Source organism: Protopterus annectens, chromosome 6.part0, assembly GCF_019279795.1.
Source record: "Protopterus annectens isolate FY-2018-M chromosome 6.part0, PAN1.0, whole genome shotgun sequence".
In the NCBI taxonomy this organism is placed as follows: domain Eukaryota; kingdom Metazoa; phylum Chordata; order Ceratodontiformes; family Protopteridae; genus Protopterus; species Protopterus annectens.
In genome coordinates, this window is record NC_056737.1 from 335725026 (window position 1) to 335749527 (window position 24502).

The following is a 24502-nucleotide window of genomic DNA, read 5'->3' on the forward strand; positions in this document are numbered from 1 at the left end:
CGTCTTTGTAAAATGGCAGGGCACCAGAGCAAATCCACACAAACACATGGAGGAGATGCAGACTCACACAGAAGCCACCCCAACCAAGAATCAAACCAGAAAACCTATAGCTGTGAGGCAACAATACTACCACTGCACCATCAAATCTGCAAGGAATCAAACATTCAGAAACCTGAAGTCTGAAATTCAAATGCCTGTCAATTTTACTGCGGACAGAACAAAACAATTTTCAGCAGAGATGCAGGGATTAATACTGCAGACACGTCTTTGCAAAATGGCAGGGCACCAGAGCAAATCCACACAAATACAGGGAGGAGATGCAGACAGAAGCCACCCCAACCAAGAATCAAACCAGAAAACCTATAGTTGTGAGGTAACAATACTATCACTGCACCATCAATTATACAAGGAATTAAACATTCAGAAACCTGAAGTCTGAAATTCAAATGCCTGTCAATTTTACTGCGGACAGAACAAAAACAATTTTCAGCAGAGACGAGGGATTAAAACTGCAGACACATCTTTGTAAAATGGCAGGGCACCAGAGCAAATCCACACAAACACAGGCAGGAGATGTAGACTCCAAACAGAAGCCACCCCAACCAAGAATCAAACCAGAAAACCTATAGCTGTGAGGCAACAATACTACCACCGCACCATCAAATCTGCAAGGAATTAAACATTCAGAAACCTGAAGTCTGAAATTCAAATGCCTGTCAAATTTACTGCGGACAGAACAAAAACAATTTTCAGCAGAGACGAGGGATTAAAACTGCAGACACATCTTTGTAAAATGGCAGGGCACCAGAGCAAATCCACACAAACACAGGCAGGAGATGCAGACTCCACACAGAAGCCACCCCAACCAAGAATCAAACCAGAAAACCTATAGCTGTGAGGCAACAATACTACCACTGCACCATCAAATCTGCAAGGAATTAAACATTCAGAAACCTGAAGTCTGAAATTCAAATGCCTGTCAAATTTACTGCGGACAGAACAAACACAATTTTCAGCAGAGACGCAGGGATTAAAACTGCAGACACATCTTTGTAAAATGGCAGGGCACCAGAGCAAATCCACACAAACACAGGCAGGAGATGTAGACTCCAAACAGAAGCCACCCCAACCAAGAATCAAACCAGAAAACCTATAGCTGTGAGGCAACAATACTACCACCGCACCATCAAATCTGCAAGGAATTAAACATTCAGAAACCTGAAGTCTGAAATTCAAATGCCTGTCAAATTTACTGCGGACAGAACAAAAACAATTTTCAGCAGAGACGCAGGGATTAAAACTGCAGACACATCTTTGTAAAATGGCAGGGCACCAGAGCAAATCCACACAAACACAGGCAGGAGATGCAGACTCCACACAGAAGCCACCCCAACCAAGAATCAAACCAGAAAACCTATAGCTGTGAGGCAACAATACTACCACTGCACCATCAAATCTGCAAGGAATTAAACATTCAGAAACCTGAAGTCTGAAATTCAAATGCCTGTCAAATTTACTGCGGACAGAACAAAAACAATTTTCAGCAGAGACGCAGGGATTAAAACTGCAGACACATCTTTGTAAAATGGCAGGGCACCAGAGCAAATCCACACAAACACAGGCAGGAGATGCAGACTACACACAGAAGCCACCCCAACCAAGAATCAAACCAGAAAACCTATAGCTGTGAGGCAACAATACTACCACTGCACCATCAAATCTGCAAGGAATTAAACATTCAGAAACCTGAAGTCTGAAATTCAAATGCCTGTCAAATTTACTGCGGACAGAACAAAAACAATTTTCAGCAGAGACGCAGGGATTAAAACTGCAGACACATCTTTGTAAAATGGCAGGGCACCAGAGCAAATCCACACAAACACAGGCAGGAGATGCAGACTCCACACAGAAGCCACCCCAACCAAGAATCAAACCAGAAAACCTATAGCTGTGAGGCAACAATACTACCACTGCACCATCAAATACGCAGGGAATTAAACATTCAGAAACCCTTAAGTCTGAAATTCAAATGCCTATCAATTTTATTTAACAATTTTTAATCAGGACAGTCTGACTTGGAACAAATAAACAAATTTTCAGCGGAGGCCCAGGAAGAAATAATGCAGACATGTCTTTGTAACATGGGAGGGCACAAAAGCAAACCCACACAAACACAGGGAGAAGATACAGACCCCACAAAGAAGGAACCCCAGCCAAGAATCAAACCCAAGAACCTGCAGCTGTGAGGCAACAATGCTACTACTACACCATCAAATATCAAGCATTGCAACATTTACAAACCACAGATATTATGAGGAACAGATCAGATCAAATATGAGGTAAAAATCTGAAATTTTTTTACAAATGGTGGTGGGTAGGGAACTCAAGTCTTTAACACCTGCATACAGGGTACAGGGTTCAAGCCTGAGGCATTCCCTACCACACCACCATAAGCACCTGGGGCATTTTCACACACACACACACACACACACACACACACCAGTACCAGTAAAGCAAACACACACACACCAGTACCAGTAAAGCAAACACACACACCAGTACCAGTAAAGCAAGCACACACACACACACCAGTACCAGTAAAGCAAGCACACACACACACACCAGTACCAGTAAAGCAAGCACCATACACAAACTCCAGTAAAGCAAGCACCATACACAAATAAAAAGAAAAATAAACATTGTAAATTGAAAGGCACCTTACCTGAATACATCCAGAGTTAACGTCCGTACATACATCCTTCCCGCGCAATACTGAAGACCCGCGAGATCCACATGCTCCTTGCCGACGAGATCCCTAAGGCACTGTCCCGAGTCCCTGCTGCTCCTCTTGCAGTCCGGACGCGTCCCATAATCCTGGCGGGTCTGTGCACTGTAAAAGTGCACAGACGCTCCTTGTGTCCCACGGCCGGGCTGCCTTGAGCATGCGCATAGACCGATAAGCCGGGACTCGGTCTATGCGCATGCGCGAAGTCCGCGAATTTTAAAAAAATATTTTTTTTTATTTTTCATTTCTTTTTCTTTCTTTTTTTCTTCTTTTTTTCTTTTTGAGGGGGCTGCAGTCCGGCAGCCCTATGCCACGAGCCGCCCCTGACACTTGGCAACTGAAGTCTGTCATCTTGAACTTCTGATCAAGACAAGAACATGTAGAATCATCTCATCATATAATATTTGGTTGAAATTCAAAGAACTGCTGGATAAACAGACTTTAATAATTAACTAACAACTACTCTTATTACATTTCTTTTTCTGTTTAAAAAGCTTTATTTTACAGTAGACACCATTGTAAATAGTTATTTTTGTTGTTTATTATTCTTTTAGATATGTTTGTTTTATAATATTTATATTATTATATTCTGTTGTTAAAATTTTCAATAAAAACAATTGAGAAAAAAGATAGGAGGAAATGAAATAAAAATGGTGATGTATTATCAATCTGCAGGGGAGTCTCCAGAAGTAGATGGTAAACTTGTGGAAGCTTGGAAGCTAGGAGGAAAGAAAGTGATAGTCTGGAAAGTTTTTTTAACAGTATTTTAAAAGTTAGGGGAAGCACCAACATCCTGGAAGAAAGCTATGGTGGCTGTAATGCATAAAGGTGGTAAAGACCCATCAAACCCAGCTTCATATAGAACCATTTCAATTTTAAATCATGATTATAAAGTGTTTATGTTGATATTAGATAAAAGAATGGCAAAGATGTTACCAAATTTGAAAAAATATGGATTAATGTGGTTTTGTGGAGGGGATGCAAACATTTTACAACATTAAAGGAACAATAATGATTCAGAGGGAAGCAGAATATAAGAAAATACCACTGTTGTTGGTGGATCTTTATGCAGAGAAAGTATTCAAAACGTATGGGATTTTTTGAGTAGGACAATGGAAGCATTTGCGTTCCTGATAGAATAATAAGGTTAATTAGGAGGATATATGAGGGATACAAGGCAAAAATTTAAGTGTGAGGGTTCCTTTCTGATAAGTTGTGTCTGAACAGAAGAACCCGGCAGGGGGTGTCCTTTTTCACCTTTGTTATTTGCATTATATTTAGAGCCATTGGTGAAGAAATTAGGGACTCAGAAATTCAAAGATACAATTGGTATGGTAGTCAAGAAAAGTTGGCTTTATTTGCAGATGATATTTTGTTCCTGATAAAACCAGAAAAGGCCATGTCAGTGTTGTGGAACATTATGAGACAGTTTTCAGGACTTTTCGGGGTATAAAATTAATGAAGACAAAACAAAGGCTATAGCTGTGAACTATGTATGCACATATGAACTGGCTCAGCAATACCCATATTTATGGGAACATGATTAAATGAAGTACTTAGGGGTATGGGTTAAAAAGCATTCTGTTATGGCAGCAAAGAATATGTGGGAAGAAACTAAACAAAAGATAATACAAAACACTTAGAACCTGGAAGCTCTTCTTTAGGGAGAGGGATAGTAAGATAGAAGCATTGAAAATGTTTTTAGTTCTTTTATATCCAGATCACGTATAGTTTTATCAACTAGAGGAGAAGTTGTTGACAGTATTTAATAAAGAGTTGATGGATTTTGTCTAACTGGGGAAGAGGGCAAGGGATTACCTGATTTGATGGGATATTTTAGACCCAGCTAAGGCTAATATACAAAACTCATGCAGAAAGCTATAATTCAGAGTGGAAAGGGATGATGAAGCAGGGGGAAGTTTAAGGAATAAGGAGAAAATGTGATTTTGGATCATCATTATCATCATCATCACCCCTTTTCCCAGTTTCTATTTGGGGTTGGGGTGTTGTGTTAACTATCCCTAAATCTCTTGATTCAGTGCTGCACTCTTGCCTTCTTCGACACTCATGCCTGACTTTTGCTGATTTTCTCTCACACAATCCATCCTCCTCTTCGCTGGATGCCTTTGTTTCCTCTTACCTTCTTTCTCATCATTATCGCCATCATCAACAACTACCTTCCTTCCCATTTTCTATTTTCTTTTTCTGTCCTAAATCTTCACCTGATTGTGTTCTGCTTTTGTGCACATGTGCTCAAACCATCATAATCTGTTCTCTTTGATATTTTCTGTAATTGTTTTTGGCTTCTGCTGTTTTGTCTCATGTCCTCATTTCTTCGTCTGTCCCACAGTTTGCATCATACCACCCTTCTCAGGCACTTAATTTCCATCATCTGTAGCTTTCTGATGTGCTCACGTCACGTCAACGATGTCCACATTTCTGTACCATACAGTAGTACTGGCCACACCACTGTTTTGTACACTTTACATTTCAGCTTCTTTGGCATTCTTCTGTCATACACTACACCTGACACTCTATGCCAGTTGGCTGCAGCCCTTCTGATTCTGGCTTTGACCTCTTCATTTAAACATCCCTTCTACTCAACCATCCCTTTTCCCTTCTATCTCAATTGTCAGTTTCTTCCGATATCCCCAATGTGCTGCCATTTCCATTGTCTTATCAGTACTTAGTTTCATCCCATGTGCCTTCAGTTTTGCCTTCCATTCCTCTATCCTGTGCTGAAGTTCTTGCTCAGACTCTGCCTGTAATGCCACATTATCTGCATACAGCAACTTTTTTGATCTGTCCCCTCTGACCTTTTTACTAATGTAGTCCATCACCAGTGTGAACAGCAGTGGGTTCACAGCTGAACCCTGTTGCACACCCACTCCCACTGGGAACCCCTCTGTGAGATCGAACACTGTTTGTACTTGTGTCACTGGATCTTTGTACATAGCCTGCACTAATTCTGCCCATGTTTTTGGGACTTTGAACCACCACAGTACTGCCCAAATCAGCCTTCTTGGGGCCTTAGCATATGCTTTTTCCAAGTCTAGGAATGCCCAATTGGACTCTTTTCTCATTTCCAGCTTCTTCTCAACTATCTGTCTCACTGCAAACATCCTTAATTAAAATAACAACAGCCGTACAGAATGTTATATTCATAAAGTAATAGAAAGTATTCTAAGAACTAAGCCTACATGAGAATGGAGAAAGATTCTACCAATAGGGATGACTGCAATTAGTGGTACAGACAATAGGAAAGAGGGGGCTGGCATTTACTGGAGAAAACTGGCAAAGGAACTAAGATATCAGGAGCAGATAACTAGAGAGGGGAAGGTAATAGAGTGGGAAGAGGCCAAGAAGACATTTGGACTGCAGTCTAGAGACTGCCTTACCTATCAGGAATTGATATCAGAGTATGGGCAAAGAGAAAGGGATAGGGAAATCCTAAGTGAAAGACCTGTTCTGGTAGAGTTTTTAGTTGAATCTGGAGCAGAAGCTGTTGTTAAAAAAGAGATACTTAGTAGGGTATATAAAATACTGCACAATAACTATAGGAATCAGAGGAGGTTAGAAAAGATTGGGAAGAGTGATTGGATAAACAATTCAGAAGGAAACAATGGAAGGACATAGTTATGCTTCCCAAATATGCAACAAAGTCTAGAAGATTTTGGATTTTTTTCTTGGAAGTGTTTGCATAGTTTATTTTTATACCACACGCATTTTTCCACAGGTAGATGGCAAATGTTCTAGATGTGATGGAGAAAAAAGAGGTACCTGGGAAACATATGTTTTTTGGAGTGTAATAAGTTGGCAGACTAAAAATTCCCTACAGAGTGCTCTGTCAGAAATATTGAGTGACCAAATGATTGTAATTAAGGAAATTATTTTTTGAGCTGGGATGCAGGATCAGAATTGTCTAGACATAGTAAGGCCTTGTTAAGTGTAGTTATGGTGGTTGCCAAAAAATCAATTACCAGAAAATGGAACTCAAAGTCTAAACCAGCTGTATTTGAAGCAGTGAATATTGTCACAGACTTAAAAGTACTGGAACTGGGATCCTTAGAAAAGGGAAGGAGCAAATTACATTGAAGAAAATGGAAATAGCAGGAACAATACGTGCAGAATAATGTTTTGAAGGAAGAGTGAGGTTTAAGGAAAGGAAGGAACTGATCATTTTATATGTGATGAATAACATTTGTAACTGTGAACATGTTAACATGGTTTACTTCTTTTATATAGATGTATGTTTGTCTACGTCTTAAGTGGTAATTCAATAAAGGTGTTAAAAAATAATTTCAGCAAGAAGAATATATGGACTACAGGTCATGAGGTATAAAAGACCCATGTACAATCTTCCACAGACACAGAGTAATTGTGGAATAGCTACCCTTTGTGCTCAAGGCGAACCAAGCCATGCAGTTTCCACTATTTTTCTCAGATCCCAGAACAAGAGAAAAAGGTTCTTTCATCTAGTGTATGGGATGGTTGATGTGAGGACAAGTCTATTGCAGCTGAAACCTGTTCCACTAGTTGCAGGCTAATCCACCTGAGCAGTAGATAAATGCCTGTTAATTGCACAGTCAGTGAATGCAGATAGGGCAGTCACTTTGAAGTAAGCCTGCTGTGGGAGGAATGCCTACACACCCATGTGTAAGGTTGCCGTGACTGGGCAAACTTGTATATGTTACCGATATTTGCATGACTCTTACTGATCTTCATTGACTGCCGCCCTTACTTACAACAAAGACTGAATGCTGATATATCTGCAGGTGTGAATGAAGTTATAAATATTAAATGTCTTTTTTTTTTTTTTTTTTTCACAAAATCTTAGTTTAATAAATAATATTGAATTGATTTTTATGTTCACCGATCACATCATTGCCACACCACAAAACTCACACAACATGTGACCAAACAGGAAAGTATACCCCGTGTCAGTCTGTCCCTATTGCATGCAGACCCTCACTGTTTGCAGTCTTATTTGCTGCAACCTATATTCCATGCTCTGTGCTACTTTATTTACATCATGTTTTCTGGAACACCCAAGAACTGGTCACTGTTGTACCTCTTTGCACCTCTTCGGTGAATATGGACTACAGTTTATGTAATAAAAATGGTGTGTAGCCATTAGAAGATTTGGCCAGCCACTTTCAGTTGCATAGATCATGGTCATCTGACAGGCGACCTGCTAGCAGGATTCTAGAAGATGTACACAGATGAGAAACTGAAGAATTATATATAGAAAAAAAGACCAGAAGCAAAGAAAATAGTATTTGCTTTAAACCAGGGAAATTGAGCAGACTAGTATCCAAGCAAACTTTCTAAATGGCTAGTTAGCTGTGTTCTTTTGTGTTATGATTACCATGGGGAAAAAAACAACGAGGGCAAGAAAGGCAGCAGTTGCTGTACCTGCTACCATCTTCCAGAATGTTGTAGCTCAAAGTATCTGTGAAATATCAAGCTAGACTTCCCTTCATACCTCTTGTAAACATAACTTCGGCATACATTTAAAGAGCACATCAGTCTTAAAACATGCATATTCCTCAGCTGTAGGTCAGTGATTACGACATGCATTAGTTTAGTACTCTTCTCAGGAATTATGAATCATACTGCAACAGTGATCTTTATGATGAACAGTACAGAGTTGGATGAGTAAGGTCACTGTAATAGACATTAAAATACAAGCATCATTGCTGTAGTGTATACAGAAAATTTAAGATTAGAGGCAGTTTATTACACCCCCACCCCCATCCTCACCCTCCTAGTTCTGTGGGGGAAAAACTTTTATTTAAGACAGTACTCCTGTACAAACTTGTCAGACACAAGTGCTTCTCACATCTCTTCATACAAAATAGAACTAAAGATGGTGCAGGATGCACTCACTCTCTCTGTCTCTCTCTCTCTCTATGACATCCTTGGCACATGGAAGAGACAGCCTCACTCTGGAGACTTGCACAAGTTTGGAAGTCATAATGGGTGGGGGGATATCGATTTGTAGGTAATGTATAAGTATTATAAAATATATTGTAGCAGTGATCATGTGTTCATAAATACTGTTATGCTGAGCTTGCTCATATAGCTGTACTTTTTCACTCACTTGTGTGTCCCAACAGTTGGAAGTACCAGGACTATAGATGAAGTTTGCATTGAAACTAAGGAAGCCCATTTGCATCACTTGTATCAGTACTGATACTTGGAGATATTAAATACATTATTATTTTTTGTAAAACAGGTTCAACTATATTTAACTCCAAAATAACTAATAATACAAAAGTGAAATGTCAGAATAAAATAAATAGACATAATATAAATATAAAAAAGATTTTTTTAAAAGAATGCTTTTTATTGAGTCGCTCTAAAAAGTAAAAAAATAAGGAAGAAGAGTGAAAACTTTGCAAAAGAAAATAACTAATAATACAAATGTGAAAAGTCAGAATAAATTAAATAACTATAAAAATGAAGCACACTAGAAACATTGCTAGATTTGCAGAAAGACATTTCAAACGTGTTAAGTTCATAATTACTTCACATTTTTGATCTGCTACATTACCTTTGAAATGATCGAAAACCATAAAGAAGAATCTTCTTACAGAATTTAACTTCCGTAGCTAACATTGTAATACTAACTGTTCTGATCCAATAATATAACATTTGGAAATAGAATGTGTTGTACAATGTTATCCTTACAAGCCAAAAATAGTAGTCTTGCCTGTTTGGGATAGATTATTTTGTAACCCAGGTCATTTTGTTAATGATTAGCTCAAAACAACAGAAAATCTTGTGGAGTGTAGACTAAAAATTGTTTGTCTTTTCGGCTTTTCCTGGTTAGGGGTCGCCACAGCGGAACTTCGGTCCGCTAATGATTGACAGTAGATTTTTTATGGTGCCGAGTTGCCAGCCCGATGCCCAACCTTCAGCAAAGGCACGCCCATTCATGCATGTCTTTCGGAGGCCACTCAACAGTGGGGAGGATATGCAGACTACACACAGAAGGCACTCCAGCCGTGAATCGAACTGGAGAACCTCTTGATGTGAGGCAGCAACGCTACCGCTGTACCACAGCGGTAGACTGAAAATGAATACACAAACAAACATTCATGGCTATTGAAGGCAAAAAAAATGTTTACTTTTATGTAGCACTTTTGTTCACAAATAACTAAGAATTCATCAGAAGAAGATCACACTCAAATCCAGCAGTTTAAAGCCCCATCTCCTAACATGTGACAACTAATTTTAAAGTTGTATATACACCGTTATTGCAAACCAACACAATTATTAATATAAATATTAGTACATTAATTATCACAACACATAAAAAAGTAGTTCAATAATAGAGCTATGATTTTTTTTTTTAAATGTAATATTTATAACTACATTCAGACCTGGAGACTTATCAGCACTTAGTCCTAGTTGTCATGTGTTAGGAGATAGGGCTTTAAATTGCTGGATTTGAATGGGATTTTTATTATGGTGAAGTCCTAGTTACTTGTGGACAAAAGCATAAATAAAGGAAAAAAATGTTTGCCTTCAATAGCCATTTCTGTTTGTTTTGTGTATTCATTAATGATTAGATGCCACACTGGTTGGACTTCTCTGCATTTCCATAGCATGTGCCCATAGTGGGCTTGTGCATGGTAACACCACCAACGAAGTTATGAGCTGGATTACATGCCATATAACCTTCATCTAGAGCGCTGCCACATATATAGTAATTTCAGCTGCATGGATATTGACATGGTGATTGTAATGAGAGGAACACCATTTCAATGTATCAGTCCAGCACTTGTGCTGACAAATTAACTTATAATGTATTCTTTCACTTGATTTTAATGTGTTCTAAGTGAGTTCCTTCACACTCTAGTATTTCCATGTACCAACTGTCATCTTTGAAATAGTTTTTTTTCCTAGTGTTATTAATTGTTGCATCCTGACTAGAAAAACACTTTACCTATTTGTAACGTAGGGGAGTTACGGAAATGTGGTGCCACCATATCTCTCAAGCTCTCAGTGTAAGAAATCTGTACAAAGCCAAAAAGAAAGGGGGGACAAAGGCCCAAAAATAGGGACAGAATTTAAATATTGCTCCTATAAACTTAGAAAGTTGCTAGGATAACAAGTTTTGCACAATTATGTATTTTCTGAAGGATATAAAGTCTGAAACTCAAATGTCAGTCATTATTTAGCAACTTTAATCTTCAATGATTTGCCAGAACACCACAAATTTTATGAGGAATAGACCAAAAATATTATTAAAAATCTGAACATTCTGTGAAAATCTCTACAGTTGAGAGGTATGGGTGCCACCAGTTGATATGAGTCTGGGGGGATGATGCTTTTGGAATGCTGCAACATCCATAATTGTATTGCTCTATGTGTCCAGAAAGTATAGAACTTTCTTTATCCAGTTTATCCTGAAGTTAGCGGTGCAGTTGACTTTAACTATCTTGTTAACCAAAATCCTGTAGATAGGACCAAGGGTGGAAAATATTACGTGAATAAAAGAAGGGGAATTCTCAAACTATTATCTAAGATCATTGGGATCGTAGGTCTTGTGACAGCATTTGCTGGGGTGGGGTATGATTAAAGTCTATGTGCGTAACTTGAAGTTCTGGATATAGTTATAGGTGTGCTTTGGAATCAATCTGACTTTAAGGTATTGCCACTCCAGGAAAGCAAGAACACATGCATGTGAAATTATGGTGGCCAAGCCCCCCTCCACTACTTCTAGGGTGTTTGCCTCAACAGAAGAAGTTAGAAATTTGCCCTTGCAGCCTGGAATGGATTGTGTGAGGAAAATGCCTAATAAAAACAAAATTTGGAGAGTAGTATATCTTTAGTACATGTATTTTATTCAGGAAGGGCAAACTTTTTTTTACTGTCTGTTCCAGTGCTAATTCTCCGAATTCCTGCTTGACGAACCCTGATGGCAAGACCAACTTCCAGAGGTCTTCTCCCTTTCCCCTCTTAATCTATTGGATGCCCTCTCACTCAAATTTCAAAATAGCTGTGGTGTAAAGGGGTGTTGGATGGTGCCATCTACAGATCTTTCTTGCCTCACTTTGAACAGCCTAAGCATTAGTTGTGCCCTCTGTCTATTAGTTTCCCCTTATTGTTGACAGATTGTGTGGCTAGATGTCTGTATGAGGTATGAAAAACTCAATACATTTTAAGGATTTTCATGAGTTTTGTTCTGTTCTACTGAACCTCAAACATGAGGTGCCTAGCTGTCTTCATTGTGCATCCTTTAATCAAAGAAACCATAAAGCAAACCATCTTCATGGCATAGAGCACAGGTGACCCAAGTTCCACTAGCAAGAAAGGAGCCTGTAGGAGCAGATCAAGGACAATGGGCTTGAGTAGATGCTACCATCTTACTCATCCCGGGGAGGAAGCTGGTTTTGACTTATCACATGATTGGCACCTAGTGGGAGCACTAGATATTTACCCAGTGGAGTTCCAAGCTGGTTGAGTCCACACTACCATACTCTATTTGCACTAGATATCCAAGGGAAAATTAACATGCATGGACATACTTTCCCTTGGGAGGTAATGACTGCAAGTTTCTAGAAACTGCCAAGGGGAGGGGGAGTAGGCCACACCTGCAGGACTAACAATCTGGTCCACTCCCAACCATTCAACTCTTGCTGGTGAACAGTGGTCTGATGGGGGTTGCTGGGCATGATTATATGGATTGTGGGGCTTTTCCCTAACTTGGATATACCCAGTTCTCATTCAACTTGAACAAATGGGCCAGTTGGGCAAATGATGTAGAGGAGACATTACACAAGGCCCTGGAAGGAGCACAAAATAAAAGTATCATAAAGTGATTGGCAGAATCTCTTTAGGACCACTGTCTGGATCTGGCATGTTGTCCACGGGCTGTTCCTCCAATCTCCTGCATTAAAAAATTATTCTGAGAAGTTCCACAGAGAGAGAAAACGTATGAGGCCAATACCATGACATCTGAGTTGGATATCCCTTAAGCTCAAAGATGCCAATATCAGCAAGCCTGTTTCATACCCATCATCAGTTACTGCTGAAGCCTCTGGCATAACCTCTTAGGAGACCATCACACTGTTGTCCTGGGTTATGTCCTCATAGGTTGAAACATCTTTCTCATTGTTTGGTTTTGTGGCCTTCCCCAGTGCTTGGGTTCTAATGCCTGTGTAATTATCTCTGTAGAGAAGGGCATAATCAATTATTGATTTTTTGCAAGAAGGTCACCAGGTTAATGTTAATCATCTGCCAATAACGTGAAACTCTTAAGGCAGTCCACGGTTTCAAACATAAACCTTAAGATGCCAAAGCCAAATTGGTCATCAACTAGCTTGCTTTAGTCTGGGTTTTTTAATTCAGCCCAGACCTTCATGGATTTTTTTTTTATGTCCGGACAGCTAACTTTTGATGAACCATCAGTGTCTGGAGTGCTTCCTTCCAAAGCAAAAAGGGAGCTTTTTCCTTTGAGGGACTTTGACATCCCAGACTCTCTTATCTGGAATCAGATACTGAGGACATCTTCTTATCCTCTGCCTTACCCCCACAGAATGTCTCATTTGGGAATGCCATTCATAGAATGAAGGAGACCTTTAAATGGGAGGTCAAGGAACTCTCTTTCAGGCCCATATTAGGTGTAGAAATATTCTAGGTGTGCCTGAACCCAAACCTCTGGCCATTTTTCCAGTAATGGCAGTCCTGGATGATGCATCTTGTAGTGATTCTTTGGAGCCAGATTTCCAGACTTCTACTTCTGAGAAGCCAGACCAATTCTGTACTATCCATGATTCCAACTAACTAGTCCAGTAGTGGTGTGCGTGGATTTCAGCCTGGAACCATAATCCCAATGACAGGGAAAGTGAAATCCCCATTCACTGTGGAAAGCCGTCTGGCTTTACTTAAGGTAGAGCTCCTGAAACTTCAACATGTGAGGCTGGCAAAGTATAAGAGGGCCCCTACAAAAAAGTGTCAAGACCATAAGAGGAAGCCTCTTGGAACTCATAGGCATGATTCCTGTAGGGAACAGATGTGATTCAGTAAAGTGTTCCCTACCCCAACCCTGTCTCACCCCACACTTACCTTGCATCCCTTAGCCCCTCCTATAAAGAGAGGAGAGTCAGACTAGCCCATCTTACATCCTGGTGGGAGGCCATCAGTAAGAATGGGTGGGGGTCCAGACTGCATTTTCAAGAAAGCCAACTTTTGTAGGCATACTACACATCTTCAAAGATGAAGTGCATCTTATCTCACCAACACTAAAAGATTTATTAACCCAGGAGCGAAAAAAAGGGTACTAGAAAAAAGGGAGGGCATGGGCTTCTACTCTCGACTTTTTTTCATGTTTTAAGAAATGAAGGAAACTGGGGGCCCATTTTGGACCTATCATAATTAAACATGTTTCTAAAAGTTCCATAACTCAAATTGCCAACCTTGCAGAACCTTGTGCCTTTACTCTTCCCACAAACTCACATGGGACTCTGGATCCAACAGATGTCTGTCTGCAATTCCTTGTAGCCAGGGCAGACAGGCAATTCCTCAGGTCTAAAACATGGGGTTTCCTTTATCAGTTTACCTCCTTGCTCTCTGGCTTGTATACTGCGGCCGGTGTCTTTACTGAACACCTCATTCCAGTAATTACATTTTGCGGGACCAAGGACATTTACATGTCCCTATACATGGATAATTGCTGCATTCAGACAACATCCATGGAGGAAATTCAGATAGCTCCAAAATTTATTCTGAATTGCTTCCTGTCCATGGAATTTTCTGTAAGTTTCCTGAAGTCACAGTTTTCATTCTCAAGACAAATGTTTTGAGGTGCACTGTTGGACAGAGAGCAAGAAAAAGCTTTCTTCCACTCTGTCATGATTCTGCTTCTATTCCAGTATTTCAAGACGGTCTCTAAGCAGAACTACACCTCATTAAAAAAGTTAATTTGGCTGCACAAAGTCTTGTATTCTGATGGTCCACAAGCAAGACTGCATATAAAAAATTACCATGGAATTTAAACAGTAGGTGGTGCCATATTGACCAGTCCCTACAGTACCCCATTCTTCTAGTACACTGCAGTAGCCTGTACTACCCTGCATCAGAAAAGGCCACTCCTTCTGGGTAAACCAAATCTGCCTCTTATTTGGAGGTACCCTTCAAGCTAGCTGTGGAATATCAGGCTATCATCATGAACTCTTCAGACAGACTAGGGAACCCACATGGGAGATCTGAGGGTCCAGTGGATTCAGGACAGGACCCTCAGGAAGATGAAGCACATCAACACAAATGAAAATGATAGAACTGACTCCAGCCAAACAGGGAACACTGCACATCAAGACAACATGGCACATCAATAAACTGAGTACTTATTTGTTATTTTGTACCTTCTGTGCAGGCTAACAAAGCAAGCATGAGAGCTGACCCAGGAGTCAGGCTTGACATTCAGAATGACTTACATCCTGTCTCAGGTGAATTTGTTGGTAACCCAGCAGAGAAGAGTAGAGAAGAAGCAGATCCCCATAACAGGTTGATAAATGTGGAGGCATTTTTAGGTGCAGTTCACAGATAGAGTATGCGAGAAGTACACCTTTATACTTCTCCACAAAACACTGAGAAAGTACTGCAGCAGGATACTACAGTGGGAGTCATGCCAACAGATGCCTTCTCTATAAACTGGGTAAATCTATTTCTATACAACTTCCCTTCATCACCCATGATTCCCAAGATACTCCAGAAGATAAAGGAGAACACGGAAAAATGTTATTGGTAGTTTTTTTCTGGCCAAGGCAACATTGGATTGCTGTGCTATTAAGTCTAGTAGTGGTGGGGAGCCTGTATTCAAGTTGAGCTAGGAGGACTCCTTTTGTCTATTGCAACTCTTACTAGGCTGGACATGAGGAGATATTTTCCAGTACCAGAATAAAAGAGAGTTGATCTTTTTCCTGGTATTTTCCTATGTGGTTACAGAAGTTAAGTGACTGGTCCAGTCATAAACCTAAGAATTTAAAGAATGTGTTTCTTTTGGAGTGCCATTGAGATCTGCAATGTTGAGATATTTAAAGATTCTTTTTTAGCTTTTCTGAGTTTCTAAAGGTCATACATTTTGTTTTGGAGGAGTTTATGTGTAGCCTGTGGAGGAGAAGTCAGATTGAAGCTGAGTATGAATAGCTGAATGTGAGGGAATGGATTGAAGGAGAACCATGTGACCATGTCATCAGTATAAAGAGTGATAGGGAGGTTAGAGTGTAATTTGCTAGTAATGATTGAAAGCAACAGTGGGGCAAGTTTGGACTTTGGAACCCTGGGCACTCCTTTGTTAGGGGGTGCTGGAGGTGATAAGGATGAACCAGTTTTGTCTCTAAAGTACCTATTTGTTAATAATGGATTCTGCAATTCCTTTAGCAGCATAACAGCTTTATACAATGTTAATGACAATATATTTAATGACTGCGGTGGTGGTGCTGCAGTAGCGTTGTCGCCTCACAGTAAGACGTTGTCCTGTTTGATTCTCAGCTAGAGTGTCTTCTGTGTGGAGACATGCGTGAATGGGCATACCTTTGTTGAAGGTTGTGCGTCAGGGCAGGCAACTCGGCACGTAAAAATCTACTGCCAATCATTAGCGGACCGGAGTTCCACTGTGGTGACCCCTAACCGGGAAAAGCCGAAAGACACAACAACAACAACTGACAATATATTTAATAATATGAATGATAGCATAATAACATGTGGCCTGTTTAGTGACTTGACAAGGGCCATCAAAACTGTAGTCCACCACCTCCTACTTAATGAACTATACAAATTAACTTTGGAACAAATACATTACAGTGATTTCAAACTAACTTACAGAACAGAATCTTTCATGTATATGCTTACAACATCATGTCTGAATCCAGTACTCGATACCAATGTACCTCAAAGGTCTATTCAGGACTCCCTTCTCCTTCCCTTGTTTATTAATGACAGCTTCCAACCTTGCAAATCTTAAGATAATTATGTATGCAGATGACCTTCTACTTCTTGAAGCCAGAAAAACTACTGATGTTCAACAGAAGTTGCAGTCCATATTTACCACACCCTGCAACTGAATCTACAGAACAAACTCCTAATGAACCCAAATAAATGTAACATAATGGTGTTTGCAACAAACCAAAAATTAATAGGTCTTCCACCACTGCTAACAGAATATAATAATGGTAGCACACTCCCAAATGTTACCATGCAAAGATATCTGGGTCTATCAATAGACCCAACCTTAACCATTTACATTATACAGATAGAGCTGTCAGTAAAACATTAGCTCAACTAAAGCTGTGCTACAAGACCTCCGATCTTCTTTCCCCCCACTATCTATCAGGCCGTAGTCAGAAATGCCCTTATCCCAGAAACTAAGTATGGCCTACCTCTAATAGCTCTTCATTCCAGCTGCAACACCCACATACTTCGGATAGCAGATAAAATATACAGATCTATTCTGCACTCAGATACCTGTACCCGTCACTGCGACTTCTTGAAAGGTCTCAGATAGTTGCTAATAAATAGCAGTGCTACTTTTTTACTTTGTTATCTCATTTACAAAATAGTCAGATGATGTCATTGTCCTCCCCTTAAATCAAAACTTATTAGTAGGTGTCTACTAGGGGTACAGGTTTATAGATATATACTACGCTAATGACCACTAGGGCCCTTAAATGGCTAACCATGCAACCCAAAGGTGTCTCACAAATTTGATTTATATTTAATTTATAGGGGTGATTTACTAACTGTCTCTGTCCATCATAGACATAGGAGCCAGACCAGGATTTAAATAGGGATAGGGAGCAACTCTGCTTCACATGGATGAGGAGCCTGTTCCAGAGAATGGGAATTCTCTGAGAAACGTATCTGTCTGTCCATTGTTTTCCTATTTATGTTGCAAGCAAACTTTAGGTCTTTTAATCTAGTAGTGCTGATGCTGCTTGTTTTGTGGACGTGCAAAAGATTAATCAAAACAAGGTCCAGGCATGCCTTGTATGCCAGACAAAGATCATCTCAGAAGTTTGTATGATACCAAGTAGAGACATAGTGCTTTGAGGCAATCAGCATAGGACATTGTGTTTACCTCCTGTATTGTTTTGTAAGGAACCTTTGTGCATGTTCTAGTTGCTGCATGTGTCTGGTCAGGTACATACTGAGGGGAGCATTATACTTTATGATGGGCCTGGTGAGGTCTGCATACAGTGGTATGATGACCTTTCTGGACCTAGATGCCATGCCCTTGCTCAATAAGTTGAGCAACATAGAAGGCTTTTCTTTCTACCATGGATACATGTTGGTGAAAGGCTAAGTTACTCTCTGCATGAGTTCCCAGATCCCTGATTAGTGAATCCACTTTTAAGGGTGTTTTATTGATGACTTAGTTACCTGGGGAGGCAGACTTCCCAAAAGATACTATAATGCATTTCTTGGTATTGAGTTTTAAGTCATGGCTTTGGCACCAAACATTTGTCTATATTAGACCATCCTGAAGGGTGTTCTCATCTTGGGAGGGATTCAATGACTGCTCCCAGTTTGCAATTATCTGTAAACTTGGTTAGCAAGAAGCCTTTGACATTAGCTTTGACATCCAAGAAGTAGATGCCAAAGAGGAGTGGGCCTAGTACAGAGCCCTTGGGGACACCACTGATGACCGTACCCTTTGTGGAGGTGGCCTCACTGATTCTAGCCTCCTGGGTCCTATCAGTGATCCAGATAGCTATCCAGTATGTTATAAAGGGGTTTATGCTTCGTTTTGTAAGTTTAGTGACAATGCCCGAGTGTGATATTGTATAAAATGCCTTAGTCAGATTTAGGTAGGCAATATGCACAGTTTTTCCCTCATCCGTTGCCTTAGTGACCTTTTCAAAGATGTTCACTAGATTCAATAAGATGAACTTCCTTTGACAAAGCCAGACTGGGATGGATCCACTGTCTGGAGGTCTACTATGTTGTTGATAACTTCCATGATAATTCTTTCAATGGCTTTGCAAAAAAGACTAGTCAGACTAATGGGTCTGTAGTTTCCAGATCTGTAAAAGGTCCTCCCTTATGAAGGGGGATGACTATCACCATCCTCTATTCACGTGGTACAAAGCCTGTTTTAAGACTATAGTTAAATAATGACTCCAGGGATCCTGCTAAGTCATATTTTAGACTATTCAGGAGGCATCCTGGGATGTTATTTGGGCCCATTGAAATGGTGTGTTTGGCTTTAGTGTGTGCAGCCAATACATGCTCCCTAGTTACAGTTGGATGGGGTTATGTTTGAGGGTATTATTGTGAGGATGGTTGGGGGTGATGGGGGGTAAAGTTGGAACTGAATTTGTCCACTAACAGGTTTTCTATATCACCAGGCTCAGGCTCAGTGAACATGACACCATTAATGACCAGTACAACACACTGCACGGCCCTTGAGGTTTCTGACATAGATGTAGAAGGCCTTATGCTTATCTTTCACCTGGGAGGATATCTTAACCTCAAAATTGGCTTTGCTTGACCTAATTAGCCCTCTTAGTTGCCTATTTACTTTGATGAGAGAGTTTTTATCTTTATGGGAATTACACTTCCTGATTTTTGCCATATTTTTTTCTTTTGTTGGTAATAATGATATCAAACATACTCTGTTAGAAAAAAACCTCAAAGAAGTAATAACTCTTACTAGACCACACTTCAAAACACCTAATAGGGAAAATGCGTTCTCAAAACTAGCCCCTGCTATTTGGAACCACTTGCCAGCAGATGACAGAAAGCAACATTCTCTGCATACTTTTAAAAAATTAATTAAGAGAACACCTATTTGAAGAAGCTACCCGTACATGCTTCAAAAATAATAGTTAAAATAAAAAGAGAAAAAAGTCACAGTGCTCTGCCACATTCAATGACTGTGATGAATTGTTGCACTTGACATAGACCTGTTGCTGCTGTTTTACTTATTGAATTTGAATAATTATAACTGCTCACTTTATGTTAATTACTCCTTACATGACAGTTTGTTGCCGTTGTACCCAATTACCTGATTACCATAATTCTGGTGTTCTTTTACCCTCAGGACCTGAGTCGTGACTGAGAAGGTTCTGGTAACCAATTTACTTACACATTTACCAAATTGAAATATATTAATAAAATACATTTTTAAGAAATCTTAAAACCAGATGACAGTGTTGAAGCTAACTACATTTTTTGGAGGGAATGAAAGAAGGGGAGGTGGACAATAAGATCAAACACTTTGGTGAGAATGATGAAGAATGCTCCTGAAAGGTTTTCTTTCTCCAAGTTGAGACATATCTCATCTGGAAGTGACCAGAGTGCTGTTATTGTGCTTTGGCCAGCCCAGAATCCATGCTGTTTCAGAGTGAGGAAATGGTACTTTTTGGTACAAGTTGATAGAAGTATTTTCCCAAGGTTAGGGAGGATGAAAACAGAAGTAATCCAGAAGGTTCGAGTCAAGTCTGGTATCCCACCTGTGACCTAGAGAGTGACAGGACTAATAAAAAAACAGAGTAGTGGAATTAGTCCAGATAAAATCACTTGAGCTAGTAGATATAGGAGTCTCTCTCTCTGATACCCTCTCAGTGGGAGATATAAAGATGCCTTCTTGAAGCTTCAAGTAGTTCATTCAGTTAAGTAGGTATATGGATGATTGCTCTTATTCTAATGATATTTGCAGTTAGGGCAAAAAGTGGGGTGACAAAGGTAAGTTCCTCTGTTGTCCTCTTCCGGTATGAATTTGTACTCTTCCCAGTCTCTAATGTTTCTGGCTCTCTTGAAAACAAAACAAGGATGAGGTCCTATGTGTTTTTCCAGTTGTTTATTGTCTGTAATCATCACACAGTTGTTGATCATGATCTTTCTGATTGTTTTGTAATCTACTGTAAAAGTGAGTGCCGTGCTGCTTTTTCTTTTGTCCTCCTGTGGATCCCAGTATTGATTTCTGTTGAGCCCTAGAAATCTGCCTGGGAGGTCCATTAAAATAGGGTCCTTTTCCTCTTTTAAAGTTTTGATGGGGTTGAGGGTGGAATTTAATAATCTATGGCTTGCTGTGTGAGGTTGTGAATCTCAGGAACGTAGTAGAATTGTTGGTATGGTTGTAAAAGTCATTCAGTGTGTCTTCATCCTGCTCCCATATGATAAAGATGTCATCAATGAAATGGAGATAGCATTTCATCGATGAAAAATGTGGGCTTTGGTACACTGCCTCCTCCTCCCTTTATCCAAGAGCCACATTGGCCAGGCTTGGGGCCATGGCCACCCCATAGCTTTTTCAGTAGTCTGCTTATAAAAACTTCTGTTAAATATGAAATAGTTGTTCCTAAGAGTTAAATCCAATAACCTTTCTAAAACTTCTGTCTCTCCTGGTAATACATTCCTGTCCTTTTCTTTTGCCTCTGTTACAGCTTGACTATAATAGCTGTGTGAGAGCAGTGTATAAAGTGCTTCCACATCTGTTGTGACCAGGATAGTGGAATTGCTGACTGGAATATCTCCAGTTTTACTCTGAAAATCCAGCAAGCCTAAAATAAAAAGTTGTTGGCCTCTGACGTTGATTTTATCTTGGCATCAAGGTAAATGGATATTATCTCAATTATGGAGCCACCACTTACCACTATCAGGCTGTAGGGAGGATCAGAGATATTTTTATGGGGTTCTTGGATCCCAAAGAAGCTTGGTATTTTTGGATGGGGGTGACCAAAAAGTCAAAAAGCTTGGCATCTAGTTAATCATCCTTGTGCAGCATTACTAGTTGCTCTCTCAAATTATTATAAGCAACATCCACAGTGTTAAAATCACATTTACTGTAAAACCTGTTATTGTCAAGCTTGGCCTTAATCTTGCAGTTACAAGCAGCTGTATCTGTAACTAGGATGCCACCCCCTTATCCACCTTCATGATTCTGTGAGTCTTATCTCAGCTGCGATTCTTTTTATAGCAGCCAGTTCATCTTTGCTAATGTTGTATAACTTTTTCCTAGGTGGTTTACTGAGGACCTTGTGAAAATCAGCCTCACATTTGCTCTTATATGCACTCAGAGTGAGGTGCACAGGGGTGCAAAAGTCACTGGGCTTTTCCATTTTCTGCCATTGTCATTTCTGTCAGTGTTGCTTCCATTCTTTTTTGTCATTGAAAAATACTTTAAGTTTCTGTTGCCATACAGTTTAAAACCTGTCTGTTTCCACCAAGTTACTTCTGTTAAAAGGTATAAAAGTTAGACCCTTACCTAAGATTTCTTGCTCTACCTGAGTCAAAGGTTTTGGCGAATGGTTCCATACCTTAGTCTTATTTTGTTTTTGGTTCTGGTGGGTCCCTTCTGTTGTGTTGATTTCTTCAAGTCCCTCAGATTCCTGGATCCTTTCCAGGACCTGTTCCTCTGTTGTTGGTCCCCTTTTGGAGACCTCTGAGTCAGAGTGGTAGGTGTTTCCCACTGTGGTGTTATCCTTCTGCCCTTTTGCCTCATACTGGTGGTGGATGCACCTAAGTCAGGCCCAGGATCCTGGTGGCCCTGGTGATAATCCTGCCTGTTGTCTCCTTTCCATGTCTCTGGTCAGTATTAGGTGTGGTTAGCCCCCCCCCCCCTGTGTTCCAACATCATTCTTGAGGTGGTGGTTAGGTTTGTCATGCTTCTAGTGCCCAGCAAAATGTTTCCAACTATTGTGACTAGGTAAGTATCTCCTTCCTCTGGTCAAAGTAGGATGGTGTTGTGGTTCCTGCTTGTCCCTTAAGTCCCTGTTGATTTTTTTTTCATTTTCTTCTCCTTAACTTTATTTTCAAAGTCAGTGTTGCTGTTTTCAAGATCTAAAATTCTGGAAGGGGAGTCATGGTTGTCCTTGCATAAATTCTCCAGGTTTAGGATGTTGATGATAGTCAAAGGAGAATCCCAATGAGATTGAGACTAATATCCCTTAAAACTGTGACCCACTATCTGATAAAGTCCTCCTCCACATTGTTCCAAATGGGTGTCTTGAACAGCTTTAGTCCCCTAAGAATCAGTTCTTTTCAATACTATTACTGAGTTGAATTTCTTCCCAGTCTAGTCCTTTCAGTCTTTTTATTTGTTTCTCAAGGAGGAGAAAGTTGTTTGTGGGATCATGTTGGATGTTGTCTCTTGGTGAGCCATCTCTATGGTCATCAAGTTCAGTGTGCTGGGTTACATTTACCCAGGCAGGTGTCTTCAGAAGGTTTTTAAGTCTCCTTAAAGTGATTTTCTTGAGTAACTCCTTCACGAGTGCCAAGGATGAACAGGAAACAGAGGTAATCCAGAAGGTTTGAGTCAAGTCTTGTATCCTACCTGTGACCAAGAGGGTGACAGGACTAACACTACCTACTTAACTGAATAAACTACTTGAAACTTCAACAAGGCTTCTTTATTCCTCCCGCAAGAAAGGTATCAGGAAGAGAGTCTCCTAAATCTACCAGCTAAAGTGTTTTTATCTGGACTAATGCTTTATAAAATATTAGGGAAGACAGTGATAAAGGAGAAGTGGGAGACGTTCACTGCCTGTGGCTGTTTGGAAAAAGGTTTGACAAGAGCAGATTTCCATGTGTTTAGCATTGTATTTTGAGTTAAGCAGAGGTTATAACTGTGGAGAAGATATGAGGTAATGAGGTCTTTGCAGACTGAGATGACTCGGGGGAGTACGTTTTCTGCACCAGGGGTTGCATCCAGGGATAAGTTTTCTAGTAGGGGGTTCATGTTCTTTCTGAGTGATTTTTATAACATAGAAGAATGAGATAAAAGGTGAGGGGACTGGGTAAGTTGGGGAAGAGATAGAGGTAGTGGTGCTAAGGCAGTGGTTGAATTCCTTGAGAAAATCAGAAGTTGAGAGTTGGCCTTGATAAATCTGGATGATGTTGGAGAATGAATGATCTGTGTATTTCCATCATTTGAGAAGATTTATTGAATGACAAAAGTGTTTGGGTTTGCCTAGCATGGACAGTTGTTTGAAATAGTTAGTTTTGTGGCTGCTTATGGCTTGCTTAGGTAGGTTGTACAGAAGAATAAAACCAATATGATTTTCTGGTCCTGTTTTTTGTGTAGATCATTAATTGTCTATAAGTTTGAGCAGAGTTTTCAGTCCAGTGGTTAGAATTTTTTTTGTTGTATTTGAAAAGGTGTGTGAGAGGAAAGAATTTGTCTTGAGGTTGAAGGACAATATATGTAAGTGTGGTGACAGCTGAGTTGGGGATTCTATAAGGTGGTAATGTGGGACCAGTTAATAGGTGTTTTTTGAAATTTTCGGTATTGGTGGTGGATCAGGGTGTGAAGATAACTAGTATGGGGCAGTTTGGTGATTGGTAGATAATTTGGAAGGCTTTTGGGGAGTGGTCACTGAATGAGGGTGGAAGAACAGAGATTTCAGAGATAGTGTTAGTGATTAGTAGATCCAGGAGGGAGTGGATATTTGTTAGGAGGTTTAAATGGGGTTAGCATGTTGGCACTAGAGGTAGCAACATCCTTGACCTGGTCATTACTAACATGGGTGACCATTGCTCTATACCAATAGTCATCTCCTCCCTGGTTAGATCCTACTACAAACTAATCACCTTGGAAATCCACCCCCCCCCCGCAAAGGTAACCACCATGAAAAACTTCTCCAAAGCTAACTTTGGGCTCCTAAAAACATAGGTGGCTAACTTCACGGCACCAATGCAAATGGAGAATAGTTGCGTGACTGCCAAATCATACACCAATGCACTGTATGAACACTTACACATACA